At 41.7% G+C, this 9,265-nt stretch overlaps 1 pseudogene; it reads left to right on the top strand.

Moving 5' to 3' along the window:
- The first annotated feature begins 8,452 nt into the window (after positions 1–8,452).
- LOC109372161 (hypoxanthine-guanine phosphoribosyltransferase pseudogene) lies at positions 8,453–9,063 on the top strand (annotated as a pseudogene).
- Positions 9,064–9,265: the final 202 nt, after the last annotated feature.

The raw sequence follows: 9,265 nt of genomic DNA, 5'->3' as shown, positions 1-9,265 counted from the left end.
GAGTTATAGACAATTGTGAGTTATGAGTTATTTCCAAGTAGGACTAACTTGGCTAATCTCTTAATGAAATGTGCTTCAGGTAGACGTCTAGTGATGCAATAACTGCCTGTGTAGGAGGGAGTCAGGCTGCCCTGTCTGCTCTCTTTCCCTTCAAACTTTGAAGAATACCCTAATTCCTCATTCACTCTGGACTCATCATGAGATGCGACTAACTTAAAGACCAGGTGAAAATTAACAAGGAAAAGGGTCACTGAAAGTTTACCGGGCCCACACCCTCACTGCACCAAGCCTCCATATGCCACTGCCCTGGTCCCCAAGGTTTCGAGGGCTAGCAAGGCCTCCAAGGGGGACATAACAGTGAAACAAGATGAAACACCCCCCCCCCAGAGGACAAGAAAGGGAGGGTCTGCTTGCTGCCCTCCCCCCAGGAACCCAAAGTAAACTCATTCATTCACGCATTTACTGCTCACAATTACTTTCTGAGTCCTGCAGGACTCCAGGAAGATAGAAATCGGTGATGCCCTTGACAATTAAATAGTGGCTGTTTACAGAGCACTTACTCTGTGTTGGATGCTCTACTGAGCACTTCCATTTCACTATCTCCTTTGGTCCTCGCAGTGACCCCATGGTAAGTGCTATCAGCACCATTTCGTAGTTGAGGACACTGCACCTTGGAGAGATCACACCCCACCACCTGTAAGAGGGATGGTTGGACTTTAATGTCACAAAGTCTAAGATGTGAGGCTACATTTTTAACTACTGTCCCTGCCTTTAAGGAGATTGTGTAGCAAAGGGTACAAAAGTGTAATTTAATAAGTTCCACTTACTCCCTCATTCATGCAGACATTCAGTGGGCATTTATTGAATGTCTACTATATGCTAGGCAGTGTGATAGGCTCCACAGATACAAAATCCAAGGAGAAGTCAGGACCCCAAAGTTGCAGGGGTCAGTGACAAGGTTTATCTTCTCTGGTTCCCCAAACAGCTCCATTCACAGCACTGCATTTGCCTTTCTCCCTGACTAGACTCACAGCTACTAGATACCAAGGATGTGTCTCACATCAGCTGTGTATACAGCCCCCAAACACCATGCCTGGCATGCAGAAAATGCCTGGTAAATATTTTTTGGATAGAATATAGCAGAGCTTAAAAAAGGCCCAGGTGTAGGCAAGTGATTTCCTCATTCATTAAGCCACTGCCTTGCCTGACCCAAAGAAGGGGCATTCACGATGTAGCCCATGTCTAGGCAACTTGGGTGATGGTATCTCCTTGTGGACTGCCCCCCAGGTGTCTGCAGTGGACCTCTGGTTCTGCAGTTGGCTCTCTTGATCCTGGAATCTATCACAAACTTGGGCCTTACCTTTATCAAATAGTAGTCTTAATATCAAGAATCGTGAAATATCAGAACTAGGTGAAGAGATGAACTTTGGAGTCAGAGAGCCTTGGGTTTGAACTTGCAGGTCTGCCCCTAATTGCTTTTTGTATTAGTCATTCAACTACTCAGGACTTCAGTTTCATCATCTGTAAGTGGGGGTCGTATCCTACTTCATTGGATCATTGTGAGCATTAAATGGTATGAAGGTCAATTTTATAAGTCGACTTGGCTTGCCTACAGTGTCCACGTATATTTGGCCAAACAGTATTCTGGATGTTTCTGAGAGGGTGTTTTTTTTTCTAAATGAGATTAACATTTAAATTGGTGGACTTAGAGTAAAGCTGATTGCTTTCCAGAATGGGTGGGCTTCATCCAATCAGTTGAAGGCCTGAATAGAACAAAGAATGCCCTCCCTAAGCAAGAAGGAATTCTGCTAGCATATGACCTTCAAACTTGAACTGCTTTGTCAGCAATCCTAGATCTCCAGCCTGCTGGCCCACCCTGCAGATTTTAGGCTTGCCAGCTTACACAACCACATAAGCCAATTATATATGAGTATGTATATGTGTATATATATATATCTCAGTGGTTCTGTTTCTCTGGAGAATTCCCACTAATATGATTAATACAATTGGTATGATCAGGACAAGTCCCTGACATATAACAAGTGCTCAGTGGCTATTGCTACTTTCCCTCTCCACCAGAAGCCGTTTCATTTTCCAGGTAATAAGGAGGTGGCCCAAGAGTACTTGTCTACTATCCCAGTGTAACCTTGCAAAATTCTGAGAAGTTGAACCAGAGCATCACAATTTAAGGGACCATTTTTTATTTTTCCTACAAATAATCCTTGAAGGGACTTCAGACTTCATCTGATCTAAAAAATCAAAAGGTGTTGGCCTGAGGCCCATATACTGGTGTGTTATGGTTTTCTAAATGTAACGTTTGGAATAGATCACGTAAGTCTGAGTTCTTGGCTTCTGTTGAGGAGATGGAAGGTCAGATGACCTCAGACCTGCACTCCTGCCTGGCAGCATTGGGCTAGAGGTGAGGCATCACAAGCCATCAGAGACAGCACACAGGTCATCGGACCATTTTACCTCTTGTGTCACCCGTCCAGCCTTGTAGACATTTGAGTCTGTGATTCCGTGTCCTCCAGCTCCTTCAATTTAAAGGAGAAGAAACAGAGACCCAGAGAGGCCTCGTGCATGGACACAAGGTGGTGTAGCTGCGATCGGCAGAGTCAGGTTTGAAACCAGGGTTTCTTGCCTCCCAGTCAACGTAGGGTGCACTCTATGCCAAATGAGTACAAATACTTCTGTTGATGAATTAGGTGACTCCAGAGGGTCTTTTGTTCTCCCATAGGCTTATTTATTTCAGTAGTCAGATCGAGTTCAGTGTCACAAATGAATACAGTACTTCAAGGTAGGGCTGAAAGATTTTGTATTGACTTGTCTTATTTATTTCTGTGATTGATTATAATAAGCACAATTCTGGGACCAGACCAAACCTGGCTCTGCCACTACCTTGGGCAAGTTTCTCACCTTTTTAATAATAATTGTACATATGGAACAGTGTAAAACAGCGAGGGTTAAATGAAATAGTCCACGTGATGTGCTCAGTACAGTGTCTAGAATATGCCAAACGTTCGACAAATATTGAAATAGGACTTCAGAGGAATTAAAATAAATATGACAAAACAGCAGTGTAGCTAAATGATTTTGCATCTGCAAATGTGTATGAGTTCATAGTGATTCCACCAATTCAAATTCAACACCACTGTTTTCTTCATCTCGCATTTTATATATGTGTTACATGTACTCATTTGGTCTAACCTACACAACATGAAATATATGTCAATACAAGCTTTTCATTGAAGTTCAAGATTTATTTGTGGTGATTTTCGCCCTTAGAATGTACCGCAATAATAGCGCACAGTCAAGGTATTATGTTCAAACAAGATTTGAATTAATTTCTTGTGTCTGGGTGGTTGAGTTATCAATATGATATATAGTTGGGTTAATTTGCTGCTGTTTGTATTGATTTTAGGATCTGCTTTATTCCTTTTATGATTTAATTTTGTTTTTTAATATGTTATACTCAAGTTTCAACCAATAAGCACTATGTTATTGAAATTAAAGTAATGAAAAATACTTTAAATCCATCTTCAGAAAGCTTAGAGATGGTAGAGGAACGAGACACGTAAACAGAGCATTACTATAAACTGTGTCTTGGACGTGTGGCTCGGAAGCTGACAAAAGTCCCTGCCCTCATAGAGCTTACATTCTAGTGAGGGAGGCAGAAAGTAACTAAGTATATACGGTAGGTAAATACTGTGTCATGTGGTGCTAAGTGCAATGAGAGGCGGCTGGTAGAGTTCGGAGTGGGGAGTGCGCAGCCAGACTCCACCCTCCACTAACTGGAACTTCGTTCAAGCTGTCTCCTAGTTTCCTCATCTATAAAATGCAAATACTAAGACCTGCCTCATATGGACTTTTGTGAGAATTAAGCGAGTACTTAGGATCAGTACTCAGGAAGTGCTTAGGATCATATCCAGCACACAGGAAGCACCATGAAAGTTTTAGATTAATCAATGTGGAGAAAAATAACGCAGAGAAGGGGCACAAGGCTGTAAGAAGCATGGAGGGGTACGATGTATATGGGGTGGTCAAAGAAGACCACACAGAAAGTGAAATATTCAAGCCAAGACGTGAGGAGGGAAGATAACTCACCATGCAGATGTCTAGGGACGAGTAAGTGGCCCAGGGAATAGGCAGCACAAGGCCCCGGATGGGGGATGTGGAGTGGCAAGCGGGTCAGTGTGGCCTGAACAGATGGCCAGAGGAGAGAAAGGAGAAGATGAAGGCGGAGAGGCGTGGGGCTGGGGAGGAAGAGAACCTCGTAGGGCTTGTCGTCCATTTTTGGCTTTTGCTCTGAGTGCGTTGAGGTGTCACTAGAGAGTGCTGACCTAGGGAGTGACATGGTCTGTTTTGTGTTTCAAATACACCATTCTGGCTGCTCTGGGGAGAAGGAGAGAGAAGCAGGAAACCACTGAAAGAGGCTTTTGCAAGAATATGGGAAAATTACGGGCTTGACCAGGGTGGCGAGAAGATGTGGTCAGATTCTGGATATACGGATTTTGGAGATTGAGCCAATGGGATTTTCTCCTGGCTTGGATGTGGGGTTGAGAGAGGGGTCAAAGATTGTAATAAAGGAGACCTGCTGGGCACTATGAAGGCATGAAGGGGTTCAGGAGAAAGCAGGCAGTGAGAGACAAATTCCTCAGAGCAGGAATTTGAAATGTGGGGTCTGAGATGACCATTTCATTTAAATAGCCACACCCTCCCTCCCATCAGAGTTAGCGTTCATATGTTTAACCCATTGTATTTCAGGAGCATACAGAACAAGAGCCGAAGCCAGCCAATGGAGCTCCACCATCTGTACCTGGTGAAATTATCAAATCCATTCTAGGTAGGTAGGAAAATGGGCTATTATATCAAAGTCGGTGTCTGCCTCCCTCTGCAGGCCATTCTTATATTTCTGTTTATACACTGGCTATTATTTGCTGGATATTCTGGTATTTTACTTACACTGACTATGTGCCATAGCTTTCCTTTACATACTCAGTTTTTATAAGGGCATTTTAAATACAGCCAGGTTTATAAAATGTATATCTTTCCCCTAAATTCTAAGATGATAATTGAAAACTTATACTATCATTGCCGTCATCACCACATCAGTAATTCACCTTGGTCCCATGTTTTTCCCAACATTTGCTCCTGCGTGATCTCATTGGATCTCATGCCCTCTCTGTGAGTAGGCAAGATGTTATTCCCATTTTGTACAACCAAAAATTGAAGGTCAGAAAGGGGAAGTGGCTTGCCTGTTCTAGAACTCAGGTAGAATGTTTGCCATGAATCCGATCTTTTCATCACTGGGAAGTGTGCCCCCTATGACTAAGAACCTTGGATAGCATGAAGACCAAGCTAGAGACCACCACGACACTTCTTCAAATTTTACAGAATGTTTTCCTAATCTCCCTTAGGACTATTTATTACCTTCTAACCTCACACCAGCCACTGCATTAAGCACAGTAAATGCACCAGGCCATTTAATACCCTCACCATCAATATCAGGTTGCTTTCGTGACTAACCCATTTTACTTGTGCACTTTCTAAGCAGGAGACGGGAAATGGCTTGCCCACGGTCCCTGAGCTCTTCAGTACACATCAGAACTTGGATTTGAACCTAGTTTCAGGGCCCACACCATATTCTCACTGCTTTGTCTTTGAGGCTGGACATCCCGGCCTAACAACCACACTGACCTCTATAGAGCATAAGTCCTGGCATTTCGCTCTCTTTTTCCCTGCCAGGAAGGTGTTGCACCTTCGCCTTCCATGTGGTCTTCAACTCTGAGAACTTCAAATGCCAGCTGAATGTGACCTTCTAAAAGCTCGTGCTGACTCATAGCACTTTTTGTTTTTAGTGACTACCGTGTGTTCTGGGATTTAAGTGTTACAGTTCTCATGTAGGCAGGTACGTAGGTAGGTACTGTCTTCTCTTTACAGGTAAGGAATCTGAAGCTCACATAATTTCTGACTGGGAAATTTCCCTTGACTAAGCATCAGAAGACTCATGTTTAAGATCCAGACTTTGTTTACTATCTATGTGACCTTACACAGGTCTGTCTACCTTTCTGGGCCTCTAGTTGTTCATCCATAAAATGGGAGCATTTGTTCTAGTCACAGGGTGCTTCTGAGAACCAAAAGGCATGTAAAGTGCTACATGGTTGACCTATTCTGTGTGCATTTATTGAGACCTTCCTGATTAGGCTCTGGAGTCTGATTTTATGGGTTCAGATCAAGCTCCGCCAGTTCCCATTGGTGTCCTTGGACACTTTAACCTTTCTAAGTGTTGGTCCTCCCTTGTTCCCTTTTTAAGGGGACCTCAAAGGACTGTGGTAAAGATTAAGGTAGATAGTGAGTGTATCAAGAGTGGTTGGCACTGGGTTGTTCTCACTGTTGTTTTTATTGTTGTTATTATTATTATTATTATTATTATTATTATTATTATTTTGTTATTATTATTGGTCTGTGTGAAAAGACACAGTCCCTCAAGAGGTTTCATCATGTGAAGTAGGAAGTGAAGAGTGGCTGAATTGGGAAGGAGAAAGGAAAGGAACTAGTGCTTTTTGAGAGCGCACTTGGTGTCGTTTCTTTACCAGGTGCTTTACCTGTAGTATTCCTCAGGATATCTGAACAGGGAAATCTTACATTAACTACTGAGTTTTTTAAGTTAATATTTTCATTTGCCATTAAGGAGCATTCTAAGTCATCCAGTGAAGTTTTTTGGGGGAGTGTACTGTCAGTAAGTGTCTTGCTCAGAGCTTTCAGATCTGGGAGCGTCATCTTTGAGTGGGGGAGTTCAAGCTACAAATAAGCGACTAGATTTGATCCATGTCACACAGCACCACCCAGGAGACAGAGCAGGACTAAGTAAAAAACTATTCTAGTGAGCTCTAAGCCTATTGTCAATTCCTGGCTTCAATATTTATCTCCCCTAAATTTAATTACAACCTGCTATATGTTTTTTTTTACCAAATTATATTAAGTTCTGTTTTCCCTTTTGTGTGGAAATGATGGACTTTCATAATCATCACTGGGTTTTTCTTGACTTGGATAAACATGAGAAACAATGGGCTATCAGAATTTAAAATAACCTATTTCTTCTACTGTAAAGGTCCACTAATAAGTAACAGCTTTTCAAAAAAAAAAATAACACACATAAAACAAATGAACAAAATTTAAGATACTCCACACTTTAGAAATGTGACCATGTGAAATGAATAAGCTTCCTGGATTTGAAGAAATAGATAAGAGCATGCTTTTGCTTGGCATTCTTAACTTTCCAGAATGTTCTTATGCCCAACTCCCATCCACTTGGTTCACCCACTCAACAACATTTACCTTCTTCTTTTCTGTGTTTCCATCCACTTGCTTTTGCTGAAAAAAATAGCCACTAGTTTTCAGAAAAGAAATGAAATAAAAAAACAGAGCACACAGAAAAACTGACGAATAGCCCTTCAAATCAATCCCCAATATTTACAGCATATCTAATAGCTAGCTCCCCACTTATGTGACTTTAATGACTGGAATAAGCCAGGGTCGGTGCCTTTAATGATTCAGAAATGGAGAAACTCACATCCCCTTCTCAAGTTTGAAACTTGGCTTTGCTTCTCCTTTCTTATAAATCAGGTAACGTCCACGCTGTAACTCAAAAGCATGGTTTTCTACAAATAGATTTAAACATCAATTGGCTTTGCATATAAATCCCCCAAATGTGATATTAAATACATTAAAAACCCAAAGATATGCTACAGCCTCATAACCAGACACAAGATATGTTTATCAGCATAATCAGATGGCAGGCCTCAGGTTGGTTAATATCTCAAACTACCAAGGCTCAGATTTTTTTCTTGGTAAATAGGGAAAAGGAATCCTTGGGTTACAGCTATCTGAGTCGCAAACACCTTATACATGGAAGTCGGCCAGGCCTGTATTGGGGTAGAGGATTTCTTCTCACTGAGGGACAGACCATTACACTGACTCCCTGGGAGGGAGCAGTACCTTGATACCATAAGCCAGGGATGATGCACTGTTTTCACCCAGTATCTTCACAACAGACAATGCCCTCTATTTTACCCATGAGAAACAAACTCTAAGAAATGAAGCAACATGCTAAAAATCACACAACTAGTTAATGGCAGAGTTGGAACTCTGACTCCAAGTTAAAATGACAAATGGTGCCACTTGCCTAGGACTTAAGGGGTTCCCAGGACATAGGACTTCCAGTGCTAACACTGGGACAGTCCTGGCAACCAGCGCGAGTTGACCACCCTGTGTCCACGTCCAGTGCTGTTTCTTACCAGACTGCTCTAGTTAAGGGTTACACACACTGCTATTAGATGGCCTGGTCATCCAATCCATGTTAACAATGTGAAAATTTCAAACAGCTAGTTAAAAACAAGCTTTGGTGCTCCTCCTCAGCCAGTTCTGTCATGGCAGCCCATAGCCCTGTGTCATGGTTAGTGATATTGAACCAGGTTATGACCTAGATTTATTTTGTGTATCTAACCATTACACTGAGGAATTAGAAAAGGTGTTTATTTCTCATGGACTCATCATGAATATGTGGACAAATGGTTTACTCTTGAAATTCTATGAAGGAGGTGGGAGGCCATCAGATGGTAACCCTCTTCATGCTCCAGAGGGTGTACATTTGCTTGATTATAACAAAGCACCAAACAGAAATAGTGATGCATCCATCCAATGACTGCAAATGTTATCAGACTGCTGAGCTACTACAAAGACCAATACTTTGGGACCATTAATGTAATTTATGAAGATGATTTTGCAACTTTAACTGGAAAGAATGTCTTGATTGCTACAGATAAATTGACATTGGCAAAACAATGCAAATTTTGTTTTCATTGGTCAAGAAGTGTAATCCAAAAATTGCAAGCTTGCTGGTGAAAGACACCCCTCAAACTACTGAATGTAGACCAGACTGTGTTGGATTTGAAATCCCTGACCAATTTGTTGTAGGATTGCCCTTGAGTCGTATTAATACATCAAGGATTTGAATTATGTTTTGTCATTAATAAAACCGAAAAAACAAAATATAAAACTTAAAATAAGGGTTCAAGTTGAGTAGTAGAATTTGGAAACATCTGGAGTCCCATTGACATCACCAGTAAAACTGTCAAATTCTCCAGTTCTGTGGTCATCTGCCTAGTAGAGCTTTTTGCATGTACACCCCAAAAACCTCACCTATTTTGTGTTTTAGAAATAGCAAGTGCTGCCATCCTGAACTCTTTCTTTCTGAGAGAATAGG

This window comes from Hipposideros armiger, unplaced genomic scaffold, assembly GCF_001890085.2.
Source record: "Hipposideros armiger isolate ML-2016 unplaced genomic scaffold, ASM189008v1 scaffold_616, whole genome shotgun sequence".
NCBI classification, from domain to species: Eukaryota; Metazoa; Chordata; class Mammalia; order Chiroptera; family Hipposideridae; genus Hipposideros; species Hipposideros armiger.
This window is presented reverse-complemented; position numbering and strand designations above follow the sequence as displayed.